Below are 20,527 nucleotides of genomic sequence, written 5' to 3' on the forward strand. Positions count from 1 at the left end.
TTCTGGTGAAGATGCTCACACAGTGCCATTGCCATAATAAAGGAACAGTGATTCATTTCCAAGACAGGATGGTGTGAGACTTTGAAGGGAAGTTGCATGTGGCGATGTCCTTACCTTTCTGACCAATAGAGGTGGTGAGTTTGGGAGGTGCATTCAAAGAAGTATGGCGAGGTGATGCAATTCATCTTCTAGATAATCGCTGGTGCTGTCATGGAGTGTGGAAATAAAAGGAATTAATACTTATGGTGGTGGTTGTGTGTCTATCAAGAAGATGTTTCTAGTTTCTTGAGTGTTGTTGTAGCTGTACCCACACAGGCAAGTGGAGAATATTCCATTACACTTCTGAGCAGTGCCTTGAAGATTGGGCTTGAGGAAACCAGGTGGGATAATTATTGGTTAGGAGGTTGAGAAGAATCATCTGGGTTTTGTCTATATACTGCTATGGAATCTTTTAATTCAATCCAAGATGTTTTGGTTTAATGCCATGTCTGACAATGCAATAATCCTTCAACATTTCACCAGAGGATGAGGGAAGATCTTGTACTGAAATCTTTGGAGTGGAGCTCAAAATAAGAGAGGGATCCAGAGCTATGAATGCATCAAGAAGAATGTCCCCTCAGGCATGTATAAGATAAGATAAGATCTTTATTAGTCACATGTACATCGAAACACACAGTGAAATGCATCTTTTTGCACAGAGTGTTCTGGGGGCAGCCCGCAAGTGTCGCCATGCTTCTGGCGCCAACATAGCATGCCCACAACTTCCTAACCCGTATGTCTTTGGAATGCAGGTGGAAACCAGAGCACCCGGAGGAACCCCATGCAGACACGGGGAGAACGCACAAACTCCTTACAGACAGTGGCTGGAATTGAACCCGGGTGTCTGGCACTGTAAAGCGTTATGCTAACCGCTACATTACCATGCCTGCCCCTAATATACAAAGTTGACGCGTAGTCGGCAGGATAGAAGGTCGCATCAAGAAGTATGTAAAACTCTTCAAAGAGTTTGCCAATTATCAGATTTGGTAAGAAACATTGCGAATGCTAAGGCTGGATTTAGCCTTAGTTTTATAAGTATTCCTGTCTCCACTATTTTTGCTATTGTAGATAAGTAACCCTCCCCTTCCTTCCAATCCTGAAATTCCTGAATTTTGTCCTCAACCAATCCAGGTGGGTTAAACCGGCCAATGCTCACAAGGCAGTATTTTAATGGTTTATGTAATTACAAATGTTTTTCAAATACGAATCTGCCATTCCCTTTAAAACACCATTCCTTAAACTTTAAATATTACTTACTTTTACAGTTCTCTTTAACTCTGGATGAGTTGGAACATGTCACAATCTGGTGATTACGGAGGAATCTCTTCCCGTGTGTACAGGTGATCATATTATCTGCAGTTACTCTGTGATGGCAAAGTTTGGCCCCCAGCCAGCTTTTTCTTAATAGTACAGAAATCATGACTGTGACAATTTGATTGATGCAGTATATGATTTTACCATTGTTATCTTTATCTTGGTCACGATAAGTCAGTGAAATGTTCCTTCTCACTCTCAATGTTTTGACCACTATCACACAAGGCTTTGTTGATGGGAAGAGTTCTGGATTCATTATCATTTTGAAGGGCTGATGAATGGCTTCCACTCCATCGAGGTAACATGCCTTAATGACTACCGACCGGTGGCTCTGACATCCACCATCATGAAGTGCTTCAAGAGGTTGGTCATGGCACGCATCAACTCCAGCCTACCAGACAATCTCGACCCATTGAAATTCACCTACCGCCGAAACAGGTATACAGCAGACACCATCTTCCTGGCCCTTCACTCATTTCTGGAGCATCTGGAAAGTAAAGTCACCTACAGTACGTTAGACTATTGCTTATTGACTGCAGTTCCACCTTCAATACTATAATCCCAAGCAAACTTATCACCAGACTCCGAGAGCTGGGACTCACCACTTCCCTCTGCAACTGGATCCTTGACTTTCTGACCAACAGACGGCAATCAGTGAGGATAGGCAGCAACACCTCCAGCACGATTATTCTCAAAGCTGGTGCCCCACAAGGCTGCGTCCTCAGCCCTCTACTCTCCTCCCTATATACACATGACTGTGTGGCCAGATTCTGCTCTAACTCCATCTACAACTTTTGCAGATGATACCACCGTGGGCTGTATCTCAAATAATGATGAACCAGAGTACAGGAAGGAGATAGTGACATGGTGTCATGACAACCTTTCCCTCAATGTCAGCAAAACAAAAGAGCTGGTCATTGACTTCAGGAAAGGGGGTGGTATACAAGCGCCTGTCTACATCAATGGTGCTGAGGTCGAGAGGGTTGAGAGCTTCAGGTTCCTAGGAGTGAACGTCACCAATAGCCTGTCCTGGTCCAACCACATAGATGCCATGGCCAAGAAAGTTCACTAGCGCCTCTACTTCTTCAGGAGGCTAAAGAAATTTGGCATGTCCCCTTTGACACTCACCAACTTTTAGCGATGCACCATAGAAAGCATCCTATCTGGATGCATCATGGCTTGGTACAGCAACTGCTCTGCCCAGGACCGCAAGAAACTGCAGAGAGTTGTGGATGCAGCCCAGTGCATCACGGAAACCAGCCTCCCCTCTATGGACTCTGTCTATACCTCTCGCTGCCTTGGTGAAGCAGCCAGCATAATCAAAGACCCAACCCACCCAGGTCATTCTCTCTTCTCTCCTCTCCCATCAAGCAGAAGATACGGGAGTCTGAGGGCGCATACCAGCAGGCTCAAGGACAGCTTCTATCCCACTGTGATAAGACTATTGAACGGTTCCCTTATACGATGAGATGGACTCTTAACCTCACAATCTACCTTGTTATGACCTTGCACCTTATTGTCTACCTGCACTTCCCTGTAGCTGTGACACTTTACTCTGTATTCTGTTATTGTTTTACCCTGTACTACCTCAATGCACTGTGTAATGAATTGATCTGTATGAATGGCATGCAAGACAAGTTTTTCACTGTACCTCAGTACAAATGACAATAATAACCAATACCAATACCATCAATGATCTGCACATTAACAATTCCAAAGGTGTTGGGGATGAATCCAAACTTTGTGGAACCAAGGTTGTGGCTTCTTTGTTAATCTGAAATCTCATGGACAGGTAGACAACAAGGATTGCGAGGGAAACAGTTGCATTCCCACAAACACATAACAATATTTAGTCCACGTATTCCCCGTTCTCTTTGTGCTCCTCCAGTATTCTCTTCAGCCCACTACCACATAGAGTCATAGGGACACAGAGTCAGGCCCTTCAGCCTACCATGTCCATGCTGACCATTATATTTATCTATATTAGTCCCACGTACCTGCAATTAGTCCGTAGCCTCCTCTGCCTTGGCAATTCAAGTCCTTGTCTAGATGCTCCATAAATGTTATGAGAGTAATTGTCTTCACCAACTCCTCAGGCACTGCGTTCCAAATTCTAACCTTCCTATGTGAAAAACTTCCCTGCTAAACCTCCTTCTCACCTTAAACCAATGCGCTCTTATTTTTGATTTTACTATCATGGGAAAAAGATTTTGACTATCTACCCTATCTATGCCTCTCATAATCTGATATCCTTCTATCAGGCCACTCCTCAGCCTCCTTCGCTCTAGGACAAACAAACCCTGACTATCCAATCTCTCCTGACAGCTGAAATGCTCCAGTCCAGACATCATCCTGGTGAATCACCTCTGCACCCTCTCCAGTGCAATCACATCTGTTACGAACCAGTAACAAAAGAAACACACTGAGTCATGATTCAGTGTTAAAAACTATTTTATTAATCACTACTTATGATAATAAGAAAAATAAAAGTAAAAATGTTAGTATGTTAGAAGTAAAAATGTTAAACCTTGAACATTAACCCCAAAAACTAAACTCTTCATGTGTGTGTGGCAAAGTCCCAAACTCCAAGTCCAGGAATGGTTCTTAAAGTTCAGTTCAGCAAGCCATAAGGTGAAACATGAGCAAAGGCTTCGTTGACTGAAGATAAGACGTAGATGTAGAGAACATAGAGAGTAATTATGAAATCCAAATGTTCCACAATGGAAACCAAACAACACCTCAGTGTTTATTCGGTAGTGACTTCCTCACCCCGAAAAGCATCCGACTCGTGGTCGTCCACACAAATACCTGTTTCTTTCTACAGGTCAACAACAGAGTGAACTCCACTGGATTACTTTTCAATTTCCATACGTGGATTGTAGTGACAGACACAGTTATTGTTTCTCATCCATCGATAGAGAAACTAGCAGGCCGGTGTCTCTCTCCCTTCTCTCTCTCTCTCTCTCTCTCTCTCTCTCTCTCTCTCTCTCTGACCTCTCTCTCTCTCTCTGACGGCTCTCTCTCTCTCTGACCTCTCTCTCTCTCTCTCTGCCCGCTCTCTCTCTCTCTCTGACCTCGACTGACTTCTTCAACAATGTCATTACATCCTTTATCTTCTGTTGACGTAAGCACACCCCACCTCTCACACGCGCGCGCGCGCGCACACACACACACACACACACCCACACACACACACACACACACACACACACACACACACCCACACACACACACACACACTACTACTACTCTAAAAGGGACATTCACTGAGTCCATAACACCTAAAAAGAATTTTTTTCCAAGAAAAAATTTAACCGCGCATACAGTTAGTAATGTTAATAATTATCATGCTACACAATTACAGAATATCAGATTAGTGAAGATACATGTTTCCCATTTAACATCAGGAAAGACAATCAGCGATCACATTATCTTTGCCTTTAATGTGAGTTATCATGAGATCAAACTCTTGCAAAATTAAACTCCAGTTTAACAGCCTTCTGTTCTTGTTTTTGACTCAGCTCAGAAACACCAGTGGGTTAGGATCTGTACACACAGTCAATGGTTTCTGAGCGGTGCAAACATATATACTGAAATGTTGCAAGGCTAAAACAAGTGACAGTAATTCTTTCTCTATGGTGGAATAATTCTTTTGATGCTCATTAAGTTTCTTTGAAAAGTAAGCTACAGGATGGTCAATATCATCAAAGTCACCCTTCTGCAACAACACAGCTCCTGCAGCTTCATCACTGGCATCTACTGCTAATGAAAATGGCTTTTCAAAGTCAGGTGATTTGAGCACAGGATGGTAGCATAAAATGGCTTTCAGCTTCTCAAATGCTTCTTGACAAGGATCTGTCCAAACAATCTTTACTCCCTTTTTCAGAAGATTAGTTAGGGGAAGAGCAATATCAGCAAAATTTTTACAAAATTTTCGATAATATCCAACCATTCCCAAAAATCTTCTAACAGTCCTCGTACCCGTGGGAACAGGGAACCCAGATATTGCTTGAACTTTTGCCTGAACAGGAGCTAACTTGCCTTGACCTACAACATAACCAAGATACGTCACAGTGGCATGGCCAAATTCACTTTTAGCCAAGTTAACTGGAAGGTTAGCTTCGGAATGTCTTTCAAACAACCTTTCTAATGCAGAGATGTGATCCTCCCAAGTATCATTCCCTGTCACTAAGTCGTCAATGTAGGCATCTGTATGTTTTAACTCATGAATCACTGAATTAATCATTCTTTGAAATGTTGCCGGAGCATTTTTCATTCCAAATGGCAAAACATTGTATTCATACAATCCAGAAGGCTTTACAAAGGCAAAAATCTCCCTTCCTCTATCTGTTAATGGAACACACCAGTACCCTTTTAATGGGTCAATCTTTGTAAGAAATTTAGCCTTTACCACTCTGTCTATGCAATCATCCACCCTAGGAATAGGGTAAGCATCTGACTTCGTTACAGCATTCACTTTCCTGTAATCTGTGCAAAATCTAACAGTTCCATCAGGTTTAGGCACAATAACACAGGGTGAACTCCAGTTTGAAGCGGAACGTCTGATAATATCATTTTCTAACATGTATTCTATCTCCTGGTCAACAAGTTTACTTTTTTCCACATTCATTCGATATGGGTGTGGTTTGATTAGTTTTGCATCCCCAACATCAACATCATGGGTAATTATCGACGTTCTGTTTGGAACATCTGGGAACAGATTTTTAAATTTTAAAATTAATTCTCTCATCTGTTGTTTTTGCGAAACTTGTAAATGGTCCAAGTTCATTTCAAAGTTCTCCAGGATATTTTGTTTCTTCAGTTTTAATGGAACAATATTTGGCCTAAATTGGCCTTCCTCATTATCAACATCAGGCATTCCAGAAACAACTTTCATATCATCCACCATGGCCACAATTGAATCTCTCTCATAATAAGGCTTCAGCATGTTTACATGACACAGTTCTGTTTTCTTGCGTTGTTTTCAAATCAGTTACTCGGGATTCAATAACATATGGTCCAGAAAAACAAGATTGCAATGGATTGTTTTGGCTAGGGAAAAATACTAACACCTTTTATCCCACTGCAAATATCCTAGGCTGAGCACGTCTGTCAAAACATGTCTTCATTCTTATCTGACTGGTTTTCAAATTCTCTCTCGCCAGCTGGCAGACTCTCTCCAACCGAGTTTTAAACTTTTGGACATAGTCCAACAGACTCAAATGCACTTCCTCATTAACCCATTGTTCTCTTAACAATTCTAAAGGTCCTCTCACCCGATGTCCAAATACAAGCTCAAACGGACTAAATCCTAATGACTCCTATATTGATTCTCTTACAGCAAACAAAAGTAAATGAACACCCTCGTCCCAATCCTTTGTGTTTTCAAAGCAATATGTCTTCAGCATATTTTTGAGAGTAGAATGAAATCTCTCCAGAGCTCCCTGAGATTCTGGGTGATATGCAGATGGTACAATCTGCTTTGCTCCCAGCGCATAGACTAGTTGTTGGAATAAATTAGACTTAAAATTACTGCCTTGATCAGATTGGATTTCTTTTGGCAAACCAACCAAAGTAAAAAATTTTAAAAGAGCCTTTGACACAGTCTTGGCCTTAATATTTCTAAGGGGTATTGCCTCTGGAAATCTAGAAGTTGCACACATGATGGTTAACAAATACTGATTTCCAGCCTTAGACTTTGGTAATGGGCAAGCACAGTTCACAATCACCTTCGAAAAGGGTTCACCAAAAGCAGGAACAGGTTTCAACGGAGCCACAGGGGGTTTTTGATTTGGTTTACCTACCATCTGACATGTGTGACAGGTTCGACAAAACATCACCACATCTTTTCTCTAACCAGGCCAATAGAATTGTTTCAAGATCTTCCCTACAGTTTTATTCACACCAAAATGACCACTCAAAGGCATACTATGGGCCAGATTTAAAATCTCATTCCTATAAACTTTTGGAACCACAACCTGATGAATACCTTCCCATTCCTCATTAACAGGAACATAAGGAGGTCTCCATTTCCTCATTAACACTCCATTTTTGACATTATATCCAATTGGCACTTCTTAAATCTCATCACAAGAGAGTGCTTTTTCTTTCAATTCTGTAAGCTCAGGGTCTTTCGTCTGTTCCACCATAAATTCTTTCTTCGACAAAGACAAATCTTTAAATTCAGGTTCACTACAAGGATTTTGATCCTCCAGCGAAGACAGAAAAGTCTCAGACAAGTCATCATAATTTTCTTCCTGTTTAGGACTGTCACAGGGAACCACATCGGGCTGCACAGGACTGTCAACCTTGGCTAATTCTTTAGCTCTAGCTCGAGTCACCGCACATGATGGGTAAACATCTGGATCATTCTCAGACTCGTCAATCCTTGGTTTGGTCGTTAACCGTACCATAGGGACACATTCTCCATCCGCAAGGTCATTTCCCAATAACAAAGAAACTCCTTCCACTGGCAACCTAGGTCTTATCCCTATCTCGACTGGTCCTTCTACGAACTTTGACTTTAAAATCATCCTGTGTAAAGGGACAGACATGGTGTCACCTGTAACGCCTCGCACTAGATTTACCTCACCAGTGTCAGTTTCTTCACCAAAACTTAAAACACTGTCCAGCAAGAGAGATTGACAAGCCCCAGTATCTCTAAGAATTTTCACTGGCACCTGGGGTGACTCATCATTCAGTGAAACAAAACCCTCTGATGCATAAGAACGGAATTCCTTTCTCACCTCCTCCAATTTTTCAGCTTTCACCTTTGGCAAGGACAGATCTTTAACAACATCTCCTAAACCTTTTTGATTTTTAACTGCCTGAAAGCAAGCATTGGGCATGGCTTCCTTCCTTTTCTTCAAAAGGGCACAATTAACTATTACATGGCCAGGTTTCTTACAGTAATAACAAGTACGCTCAACAGGTTTCTCCAGTACTGGCTTCTTTTCATCCTTCCCTTTTTGATTACCTCCCAATTTAATCCCTGGTTTACCTGGATTGTCTTTATAACTCTTTTGAAAGGTTTTAGGTGGTCCCCATTTGGATTTATGGATTAAAACATAATCATCTGCCAACCTAGCAGTTTCTTGTAATGTTTCCACCTCCTTTTCATTTAAATATGTTGTTATTTCAGCTGGAACATATCTTTTAAAGTCTTCCACTAACATCAATTCTGTCAATTTATCATAATCCCCAACTACATTTTTAGCCATGCACCATCGTTCAAAACATATTCTCTTTCCATTGGCAAATTCCATGTACGTCTGATCTGCAGATTTCTTCAAGTCTCTAAATTTTTGACTATAAGCTTCAGGTACCAATTCATAGACCTTCAACACAGCTTGTTTTACTTTTGTATAATCAGCTACATCCTCAACAGACAAAGCAGAATAAGCTTTTTGAGCTTTACCTTTAATTACACTCTGTAACATAAGAGCCCATCCTTCCTTTGGCCAGTTTGAACTCACAGCAACGTTTTCAAAATGTTGGAAATACTGATCAACCTGATCTTCCTCAAAAGGAGGGACAAATCAAACCTCCCTGCTGGCTAAAAAGCCATCATCAGAATCAGATTCCAAACTCTTTCGCTTCATTTTTAACTCATGCTGCCGCTGTTTTTCCTTCTCCGCCCTATCCAGCTCCATCCTCCTCAATTCCATCTGGGCCTTGCTTTCCTCTGCCTCAGCCTCAAACTTCAACCGAGTTAGTTCCCGTTCAGCCTCTAACTGTAGTTTCCTTCATTCGGCCTCTGTCTTTGCCAGCTGCACCTGTGCCTCAGAAATCGCTGGTTCACTGCCAGGAAACTGTTTTAACACCTCCTCCTCAAACACCTTCTTTTCCACATAATGGCCAGCTATCAGTCCCTGAATATCTGCCTTTCTCATAAATCGTGTTACTGCCTCAAGATGTAGCTCTGCAGCAATTTTCACCAAATCAGGCTTCCTCATCCCCTGCAATCCTCCAGGGGTGGGTTTTTTCAAAAATGTATCCATTGTTGCTGGTTTCCACACACACAAGCCAATTAAAAAGAATTTATCAGACCGACCACAATCAGTCATCCACTAAGACCCCACTTTGTTCAAACTCAGACCTCCCTCGTCAATCTTTGGATTGTATTCCGAACGAATCTCATTAACCTTGGGAACAATCCCGGATGAGCCCCCAATTTTGTTACGAACCAGCAACAAAAGAGTCATGATTCAGTGTTAAAAATTATTTTATTAGTCACTACTTATGATAATAAGAAAAATAAGAGTAAATGTGTTAGTATATTAGAAGTAAAAATGTTAAACCTTGAACATTAACCCCAAAAACTAAACTCTTCGTGTGTGTGTGGCAAAGTCCCAAACTCCAAGTCCAGGAATGGTTCTTAAGGTTCAGTTCAGCAAGCCATAAGGTGAAGCATGAGCAAAGGCTTCTTCAACAGCCACCTTTGTCTGAAGATAAGACGTAGATGTAGAGAACATAGAGAGAGTAATTACGAAATCCAAATGTTCCACAATGGAAACCAAACAACACCTCAGTGTTTATTCGGTAGTGACTTCCTCACCCCGAAAAGCATCCGACTCGTGGTTGTCCACACAAATACCTGTTTCCTTCTACAGGTCAGTAACAAAGTGAACTCCACCGGATTACTTCCAATTTCCATATGTGGATTGTAGTGACAGACACAGTTATTGTTTCTCATCCATCGATAGAGAAACTAACAGGCTGGTGTCTCTCTCCCTTTTCTCTCTCTCTCTCTCTCTCTCTCTCTCTCTCTGACCTCGACTGATTTATTCAACAACGTCATTATGTCCTGTATCTTCTGTTGACGTAAGCACGCCACACACACACACACACACGCACGCACGCACATATGCACGCACGCACGCACGCATGCACGCACACACACACTACTACTCTATCTTAAAGGGACATTCACCGAGTCCGTAACACATCCTGTTTATAGTCTGGTGACCAGGAATGCTGCAGACAATACTCCAGGTGTGGGTGAACCAATGTTTTATAAAGTTGGAACATGATGTCCCTGCTTTGATATTTTTCTGCTATGGCTGATGAAGTCACTTTCAAGGATTTATGGATTTGTACCTCAAGTCCTTCTCTCCGTCAACACTCCCTGTGGCTCCGCAATTTACTGTGTTTTAAATACTTATTCAGGGGCACCTTGGTTCCTTATCACATGCTAGAATGTGAAGCTTTTAACATTTTTTAATGTTAGGAAAGCACAAAACTAGCTTTACCCATTTAATGTTGATTTATTTTCATGAGCTGAATGCCTTTTTGCTGCTTTTTTTTTACACGCTGTTTACAGTTCTACATTGTCAACACTCTCCTCTAAGGAAAGCCCCAGCCTGAAATAATAAATGCATGGCAAAACAGTATGACAGGAAAGTATCTGTCAAAATGCCAGTGCAATCTAGAAAATTGATATGTCAGGCATTCATCCAATAAGCAAACTAATCTGCAAATTTTAGAAATCTCTTATCCATGTCTCATTAATAAACATCCTAAAGCCTTCTTGTTGTGCTTTCCTGTGTAGCTCAAAGACTGTAAATCTTAATAATTTTAGCCATGGGCTTCCATTATTCTTAATGAATTGCACAAGGTTGTTCAACTTCAGTGAAGTACAGTTGTTCAAGAGTCCAGAAGTACCCTGTTGACTTTCACCAATTTTGACAGATGCACCATAGAGAGCATCCCATCTGAATGCATCATGGCTTGGTATGGCAACTGCTCCGCACAAGACCGCAAGAAATTGCAGAGAGTTGTAAGCATAGCCCAGTCTATCATGAAAACCACTCTCCCCTCCATTGACTCCTGTCTACACTTCCCGCTGCCTTGGATAAACAGCCAACATAATCAAAGACCCCTCCCATCCTGGTCATTCTCTCTCTCCCCCCTTCCATCGGGCAGAAGATACAAAAGCTTGAGAACACATACCACTAAGCTAAAGGACAGCTTCTATCCCGCTCTGATAAGACTCTTGAATGGACCTCTTGTATGATAAAGATAAACTCTTGATCTACCTCGTCGTGGCCCTTGCACCTTATCTGCCCACCTGCATTGCATGTTCTCTGTAACTGTAACACTATATTCTGCATTCTGTCATTGTATACCTTTCCTTTTGTACTACCTCGATGTACTTATGTTAAGAATGCTCTGTCTGGATGACATACAAAACAAAGCTTTTCATTGTATCTTGGTACATGTGACAATAATTAACCAATTATCAATACACTGCATTTACTCCATCTCTCGAGTGGTGTGTGAATGCTGTCAGTCTGGTGACCCTTGTATCTTTGCTCAGAGCTTTGTTTTATCTTCACTGTGAGGCACTGAACTTGCTTCTTCCTGTTGATTCCCATGTGGGAAGACTGAATTAACCTACTGTCTTACTGATGGTAAACTGGGGATTTTGTTAACTCCAGACACTCACAGGCTGTTCCCCTGCTCCCCTGCACAAACTGGTTTCTCTAGATAACTCCACCCCGTTTTCCTGGCAGTCCTTCTGAAGCCAGTGTGTGTGCCAGTGAAGGGAACAGTGTCATGAGCCCTTCCCCTCAGCAGTCAACAAGAAAAATTCATACATACAGACCGTAAAATGAGGGGTGATCTCCATGAAACACACAAAAGTATCACAGGGCTTGACAGAGTAGATTTAGGTTGAATATTTCTCCCAGAGACATGACAGACTGCAGATGCTGGAATCTGGAGCATAGATACTGTAGACAACATCTACAGGAGGTGCTGCCTCAAGAAGGCAGCATCCATCATCAAGGATCTCCACTATCCAGGTCATGGTCTCTTTTCACTGCTGCCATCAGGCAGGAGGTACAGGAGCCTGAAGTGCCACACCACCAGGTTCAGGGACAGCTACTTCCCCAGAACTATCAGGTTCTTGAACTGACCTGCACACCCTAACCCTACCTCAGCAATGGGACACTACGGACCACCTCTCACACTGCAATGGACTTGTCTCTGATTGTGTCTTTGTTTTTTGCACTGAGGTCTTACTTTTGCACTCTTTCTTTTCCACTGTGTGGTATAATTTTACATATAATTTATGCATAAAATATATTCTGTATGTTGTCTGTACCTAGTACCTAGTGCCTGTGATGCTGCTGCAAGCAAGTTTTTCATTGCACAATACACAAAAGGTGCTGGAGGAACTCAGCAGGTCAGGCAGCATCCATGGAGGGAAATAAACAGGAGGGCTGAGACCCTTCATCAGGACTGGAAATTCTGCAGAATTTATTGTGTCTAAGTTTTTCATTGTACCTGTACCTCACTATTTTCGTGCATATGACAATAAACTAGACAATAAGACAATAAAATAAGACAATAAACAAACTGGTGGAGGAACTCAGTAGGTCAGGCAGCATCTGTGGAGGGAAATGGATAGTCAATGCTTCAGGTTGAGACCCTTCATCTGGGCCCTTCATCAAAGGTGTAGCCATGGGCAATCCCATGGCCCCCAGCTACATCTGCCTTTTTGTTGGCTACTTGGAGCAGTCCTTGTTCCAGATCTACCCTGGCATCCCTCCCCAACTCTTTCTCCACTCCGTCGACCGCTGCATTGGTGCTGCCTCCTGCATCCACACAGAACTTGATGATCTCATCACCTTTGCTGCCAACTTCCACCCTGCCCTTAAATTCCCTTGGACCCACTCCAGGTGAAATGTCTCAGCCTGAACCGTAGACTCTCCATTTCCCCCACAGATACTGCCTGACCTGCTGAGTTCCTCCAGCAGTTTTTTGCTCCATATGACTGGGTCACATAGAGTCACAGAGAGATACAGCATGGAAACAGGCCCTTAAGTCCAATGAGCCCATCAACCACCAACCATCAATCACCCATTTATACTCAGCCTAAATTAATTACATTTTTTAAATTTTGCAAAATTGTTTGTTTTTTAATTTTACATTTATTATTTATTTGGTTCTCATCAGCTTCCCCCAGATTCTACCACTCATCCACAAATAGGGGCGATTTACAGACACCAATTAACCTACCAACTTGCACATCTTTGGAATGTGGGAGAAAGCCCATGCAGTCACAGGGAGAATGTGCAAACTCCACGCAGACAACACCCGAGGTCGGGACTGAACCCCGGTCTCTGTCGTTGTGAGGCAGTGGCTCTACTAACTGTGCTACTGTGCTGCCCCTGGAACCAATGGTCACAGTCTCAAAATAAGGGGTCAGTCATTCAGGACTGAGATGAGGAGAAACTTCTTCACCCAGCAGGGAGTGAATCTTCCGAAATGTCTCCCCAGGAGGGCTGTGGAAGCTCAGTAGATGACTATTTTCACAATAGACATCAATAGATTTTTAGATATGAAAGGGAGACAAGGAATACAGGGTTATGAACACCAAACTTATGGATACCCCCACTTACCAATGAGCTCCCATAATATTATTAAATTCAAAAGTCCGATGTATGTACATACGTTCGTTCCTATGGATGGCAGAACTAGTTTCCTCTCTCTCTCCACTTTTAGTAATAGTTTTTTCTTATCAGTCCTATTTGTTTTTGATACCACAATACTGTGGAGGTATGGTTACCATAATTGAGTGATTTTTGTGTATTTTACAGAGAAGAATCGACTTATGGACATCTGTAAAGACAGAACCAATTCATTACCCAGGGATAGCCTGTGTGGGGTTACTGCAGAAAAGTGGTGCTGTGGTAAAATATCAGCCATGATCTTATTCAGTGCAAGAACAGGCATGAAGGGCTGAATGGCCTACTCTTGCTTCTTTCTTATATGTTTGTCACATAATGTTGAGGTACAAAAGCCAGAAAATTTAACCACCTTCACACATCTGAAGATCAACCAGCTTCTGAAGCTCAGCCAGACTTTGAAACCTTGGAGCACAATTGACCTGAGATGTGGTTCAAACTGAGATTGTCTACCTCCCTCTCCCCTCCTTCAAGAGAACCAAATGCTAGTTATTGCCTCAAACAACCCTCTTTGAAGCCTTGCATCCATTGACTGATACGAAGTATTGGGCAGAGATATTGAGAGAAACACAGTGTCTAGAACACAAGGAAGCAAATTCCATGTGTAAAACCAGTTTTGAAAATTTTGCTGTGCAGACTTGACTTTTTTCCATGAAAGTAAGCCTAACAAAAGTGCAGAGATGTTAGAAAGTCATTGAATTAAACGGGATTTTTATTCTGGTTACACTCCCTCTCCTGCCATGCAGGATAAGGATAGGGTTCCATTTGACCTTGTATTCACTCTCATCAGCGCATTCACGTTCAATGGATTGAATCCTCTGTAATTTTGCTTTAACATGTTTTCCACCACCCCTATACCCATTCACCATGGGAATGGTCATAGTCTTTTTCCCAGGGTAGAGGATTCTAAAACTAGGCAGCATTGGTTTAAGGTGAGAGGGGAGAGATTTAAAAGGGACTTTTTCACACAGAGGGTGGTGGGTCTGCGGAACGAGGAAATGGTAGAGGCAGGTACAATTACAAATCTTAAAAGACATTTAGACAGGTACATGGATAGGAAAGGTTTGGAGGGATAGGGACCAAATACAGGCAAATGGGACTAGATCAGGTAGACAACTTGGTTGGTGTGGACAAGTTGGGCCGAAGGGCCGGTTTTCGTCCTGGGTAACTCTATGACCATTCCAAAAGGAACATTTCCTTTCACAACCCTTTGATTCATCTTTCCATCTCCAGCAACACCCACTACCCTTTTCCTGGCACTTTACCATCAACTGCAGGAGATTCAACACCCGCTCTTTTACCTCACCCATTCTCACCATCCAGGGACCCAAAATTTCCTTCCCTGAGCCTGAGGTCCCTGAGGTTGAGCCTGGAGGAGCAAGGGGAATAAGTTGGCTCTCCAGAAGACTGATGCAGCAATTTATTTGCACTTCTTCCAATCTAGTATTTTGCTTTGTTTCTATGTGTTCTGCAGACATTAAAAACTGGCACTGGGGATGTTGACAGATTTCTTGAAGAATATTAATAACGTTCTTGTGGTAAGTTTGCAGGACCAAAACTGAATGTTTGAGACACACAGTAGTGGTAATGGACATTGCAGTTGACTTACCACTGGACTATTACATGCACCATGTTTAGCCAAATTAACATTGAATGGGACTGTCTGCCCATCTGTTTTGGGAATCTGTACATAAACAAGTGAAATTAAACATGTAGGATCTTAAGGGGGCTTGACAAGGTAGACGTGTAAAGATTTCACCAGTAGGACAGTCAGGAACAAGGGGACATAGCTACAAAATAAGAGACCAGTCATTTAAAACTGAGATGGGTAGAAATTTCTTCTCTCAGTGAGTAGTGAATCTCTGGAATTCTATGCCTCCGAGGTTGGTGGAGGCAAGACCATTAGATATATTTAAAGGTGGGGATAAATACTTGAAAGAAGAACTGAGGGTTATGGGGAACTGGAACAGAAGACGAATTGAGGCCAGCATAGATCAGCCATGATTATATTGAAAGGAAAGGCAGACTTGAGGGGTCTGGTGATCTCCTGCTGCTCCTATTTTCTTGTGTTCTTGTTAGATAGAGAGCCATTAAACTCACGCATTGAAGAAATGGGCATATTCCGTATAGTTAATAATTTCTTACAGATTGAAGAAGGCAGTTTGTTAGTTTATAAGTCAGTTTGGAAGATATGTTACAAGAGTATTAAAAAAAAGACTGCTGTAGACTGAGACAGAAGCATGCAGTCAAAACCTCTCAGGCCACAGAAGGTAAAAAATGTCTTGTACAAAGATTCATGCAGAAATTGGAAGACTGTTTTGACCAGAGGCCAGTAAAAAGTTCAAATTTATTGTCATAGCAATGCATACCCAGGGAATAAATGCCGTGAAAATTAGCTTTCTGCAGAAGCAGCACAGTACATTACAAGCATGACAAACATAACGTGAGCTGAAATTAACATAAATTGTACATAACTCACACAACAAAATAAACATAACAAAGTTAGTGCAAGTCGAGAGAGAGAAAGAAATATAGACTGAGGTAGTGTTAGGGTTTTTCAGGTCAGTTCAAGAACCTGGTGGCAGTGGGGAAGAAGCTGTTGTTGAACCTTGAGGTGTGGGTCTTCAGGCTCCTGTACCTCCTGCCTGATGGCAGCATCGAGAAGAGGGCACGGCCTGGATGGTGGGGGTCCCTGATGATGGATGTCATCTTCCTGAGACATCGCCTCTTCTAGATGTCCTCGATGGTGGGGAGAGCTGTACCCGTGATGGAACGGGCTGAGTCCACCACTCTCTGTAGCCTCCTGCGTTCCTGTGCATTGGTGTTTCTGTACCAGGCCGTGATGTAACCAGTCAGCATGCTTTCCACTGTACATCTGTAGAAGTTTGTCAGAGTCTTCGATGGCATGCTGAGATTCCTGAAACTTCCAAGAAAGTAGAGGCACCGGCTGCCTTCTTCATGGTTGCACATATGTGCTGGGCCCAGGATAGGTCCTCTGAGATGTTGACACACAGGAACTTGAAACTGCTCACCCCTTCCACTGCAGACCCTTCAATGAGGACTGGTGTATGTTCGCCTGATTTCCCCTTCCTAAAGTCCACAATCAGTTTTGCTGATCTTGAGTGCAAGGTTATTGTTACGACACCACTCAACCAGCAGATCTATCTCACTCCTGTGTACCTCTTCATTACCTCGAATAGCTAAATGCTGTAGATTTATGATAAGGAATCAAAATCACTTTGATAGGGTTATACTAAAGGTCTCCAAATAGTGGGAATCCAGAGAGCAGATACGTAGGTATTTGGTTCTTGAACCAAGTGACACAACCCTAATCACTACAGTATAGCAACACTATGACCACTTTAATCACTTTGCACTAAAATGGACTTTTTGTTGTTCTAATTGTGTTCCTTCTTGTAAAATTTGTGTATAATTCCTGTTTAATTTATGTTTTTCTTGTGAATGCTACTTATATGATGCTTTGTGTCTGTGATGCTGCTGCAAGTAAGTTTTTCATTGCACCTGTGCCCACATGTACGTATGCATATGGCAATTAACTGGCATTTGACTTTGAGATCACAGAAAAGTAGAAGAGCAACAGGGTTGTAATAGTGGGGGATTTTAAATTTCCAAATATTGACTGGGATTGCCTAGTGCAAGGGATTTAGATGGGATGGAATTTGTTAAGAGCAGCCAAGATAGTTTGTTTTGGGACAATATTTAGATAAACATACCAGAGAAGGGGCTGTGCTTGACCCTAGCTTAGGAAATGAAACTACGCAGGTGGAGGAAGTGTTGGCTGGGAAACACTTCAGAAACAGTGACCACAATTCTGTAAGTTTCTCTGTAGTATGGAAAAAAGATAAAGTTAGTGTCCTCAACGTCCTAAACTGGGGAAAGGCCAATTTTGCTAGTGCAGGAGAGGAGCTGGTGAAAGTACATTGAGAGCAGATGATTACAGGCAAAACAACATCTGATAAGTGGAATTTTTTTTCAAAAGAGAATTAGCGATTATTCAGGGGCAACATGTTCTGGTAAGGCTGAAAAGAAAAGATAGCAAGATGGGGGAACCTTAGACGACAAAGGTTATTAAAGATTTGATCAAGATTAAAAAGGCTGCATACAGCAGGTATAAACAACTTCAATCAAGTGAGAAGCAAGTCCCTTGAGGAATATAGAGTGTACAGGAGAGTAATTAAGAACAAAATTAGGAATGAAAAATATAGACAATGAAATATCCTTGACAGGTAAGACTAAGGAGAATCCTAAGTCATTCTTCAAGTATATTAGGAGCAAAAGTCAAGTTGAGTTTATTGTCATGTGCACAAGTACGGTAAGGTACGGGTACAATAAAAAACTTGCTTGCAGCAGCATTACAGGCACATAGGTTCAGACAACACACAGAATATAAATTATACATAAATTATACAAGACTGTGAAGAGAGAGAAAAAAGTCTGTGCAAAAACAAGACCTTAATGAAAAAAAAAACACAATCAGAGACAAGTCCATCGCAGTACAAGAGGTGGTCAGTAGTATTCCGTTGCTGAGGTAGGCTTAGGGTTGTGCAGGTAGGTTCAAGAACCTGATAGCTGCAGGAAAGTAGCTGTTCCTGAATCTGGAGGTGTGGGACTTCAGGCTTCTGTACCTCCCGCATGACAGTAGCAATGAGAAGAGGGCATGACCTGGATGATGAGGGATCCTTGATGATAGATGCAGCCTTCTAGAGACAGCATCTTCCATAGGTACTGTCAACGGTAGGGAGGGCTGTGCCCATGATGGACTGGGCTGTATCCACTGCACTCCGAGCCTCTCTTCTTCCTATGTGTTGGAATTGCCGTACCAGGCCATGATGCAACCAGTCAGGATACTTTCTACAATACATCTGTAGTAGTTTGTTGGACTATTTGGTGACATGCTAAATCTCTTTAAGCTTCTAAGAAAGTAGAGATGCAGGCATGCCTGCTTCATGATTGCATTTATATGCTGGGACCAAGGCAGGTCATCCAATATGTTAACGCCCAAGAATTCGAACTGCTAATTCTCTCCACCTCTGACACACCAATGAGAATTTACACTAAAATGGATTTGGTTTTTTTTTGTTCTAATTGTGTTGTTTCTTGAAAAAATTGTGTATAATTTATGTTTATAATTTGTGTTTCTCTTGTGAATGCTGCTTATATTACGCTATGTGCCTGTGATGCTGCTGCAAGTAAGCTTTTCATTGCACCTGTGCATACATGTACTTGTGCATTTGACAATAAACTCAACTTTGAAACTCGACTTTGACTTTGAGAACAGGCATGTGGTCAAATGACTTCCCCTTTCTGAAAGTGCTAAATGAAAAATTCTCATCTGTATTCACCAAGGAGAAGGGTGCGGAGGATGGTGAATTCAGGGGGTGAAGTGTTGATAGTCTGGAGCATGTCATATCAAGAAGATGGAACCATTAAATGTCTTGGAACACATAAAGGTGGATAAATCCTCTGCGCTGGATGAGATCTATGCCAGGTTGCTATGGGAAACATGGGAGGAGATTGCAGGGGTCCTGACAGAGATTGTTGCACCTTTGTTATCCACAGGTGTGGTATCAAAAGACTGGAGACTTTTATTTATGAAGGGAAGCAGGGATAAGCCAGGTAACTACATGCTGGCAAGCCTTACATCAGTGGTAGGGAAATTATTGGAGAAAATTCTATGCAGCAGAACTTATGTGCAGTTAGAAAGGCAGGGACTGTTAGGGAAAGTCAGCATGGCTTTGTGCAGGGGAAATCCTGTGTCACTTATTTGATTGAGTATTTTGAGGAGGTAACAGATTTTTAAAAGCAGAGTGGTAGATGTAATCTATATGGACTTTAGTAAGGCACTTGACAAGCTTCCACATGGTAAGCTGGTCTAGAAAGTTAAGGCACATGGAGCCCAAGGTGAGCTGGCTAATTGGATCCAAAATTGGCTTGGTGATAGGAAGCTGAGGGTAATGGTGGAAGGATGAAAGTCTGTGACTAGTGGTGTGCTGCAGAGATTGGTGCCAGAACCCTTGTTGTTTGTGATATATTAACAACTTGGATGTAAATGTAGAAGGTTTGATTAGTAAGTTTGCTTATGACATGCCGTGACAAGTTTGCTTATGCTTATGGTCACCTGCCTACGGGAAAGATCTCAAAAAGCTTGAAAGAGTGAAGAGAAAATTTACATGGATGTTGCTGGGACTTGAGGACCTGAGTTACAGGGAAAGGTTGAATAGATTAGGACTTTATTCCCTGGAACACAGGAGAATGAAGGGAGATCTCATAGAGGTATGCCACAGCCCAGCACATTACGGACACCAGTTTCCCCTCCTTGGACTCTGTCTTTACCTCTCGCTGTCTTGGTGAAGCAGCCAGCATAATCAAAGACCCCACTCACCCGAGACGTTCTCTCTTCTCTCCTCTTCCATCGGGTAGAAGATACAGGAGCCTGAAGGCACGTACCACCAGACTTAAGGACAGCTGCTACACCACTGTGATAAGACTATTGAACAGTTCCCTTATACAATGAGATGGACTATGACCTCACGATCTACCTTGTTGTGACCTTGCACCTTATTGCAATGCACTTTCTCTGTAGCTGTGACACTTTACTCTGTACTGTTATTGTTTTTACCTGCACCACATCAATGCACTCTATACTAACTCAATGTAACTGCACTGTGTAATGAATTGAC

Source organism: Pristis pectinata, chromosome 11 (genome assembly GCF_009764475.1).
Source record: "Pristis pectinata isolate sPriPec2 chromosome 11, sPriPec2.1.pri, whole genome shotgun sequence".
In the NCBI taxonomy this organism is placed as follows: Eukaryota; Metazoa; Chordata; class Chondrichthyes; order Rhinopristiformes; family Pristidae; genus Pristis; species Pristis pectinata.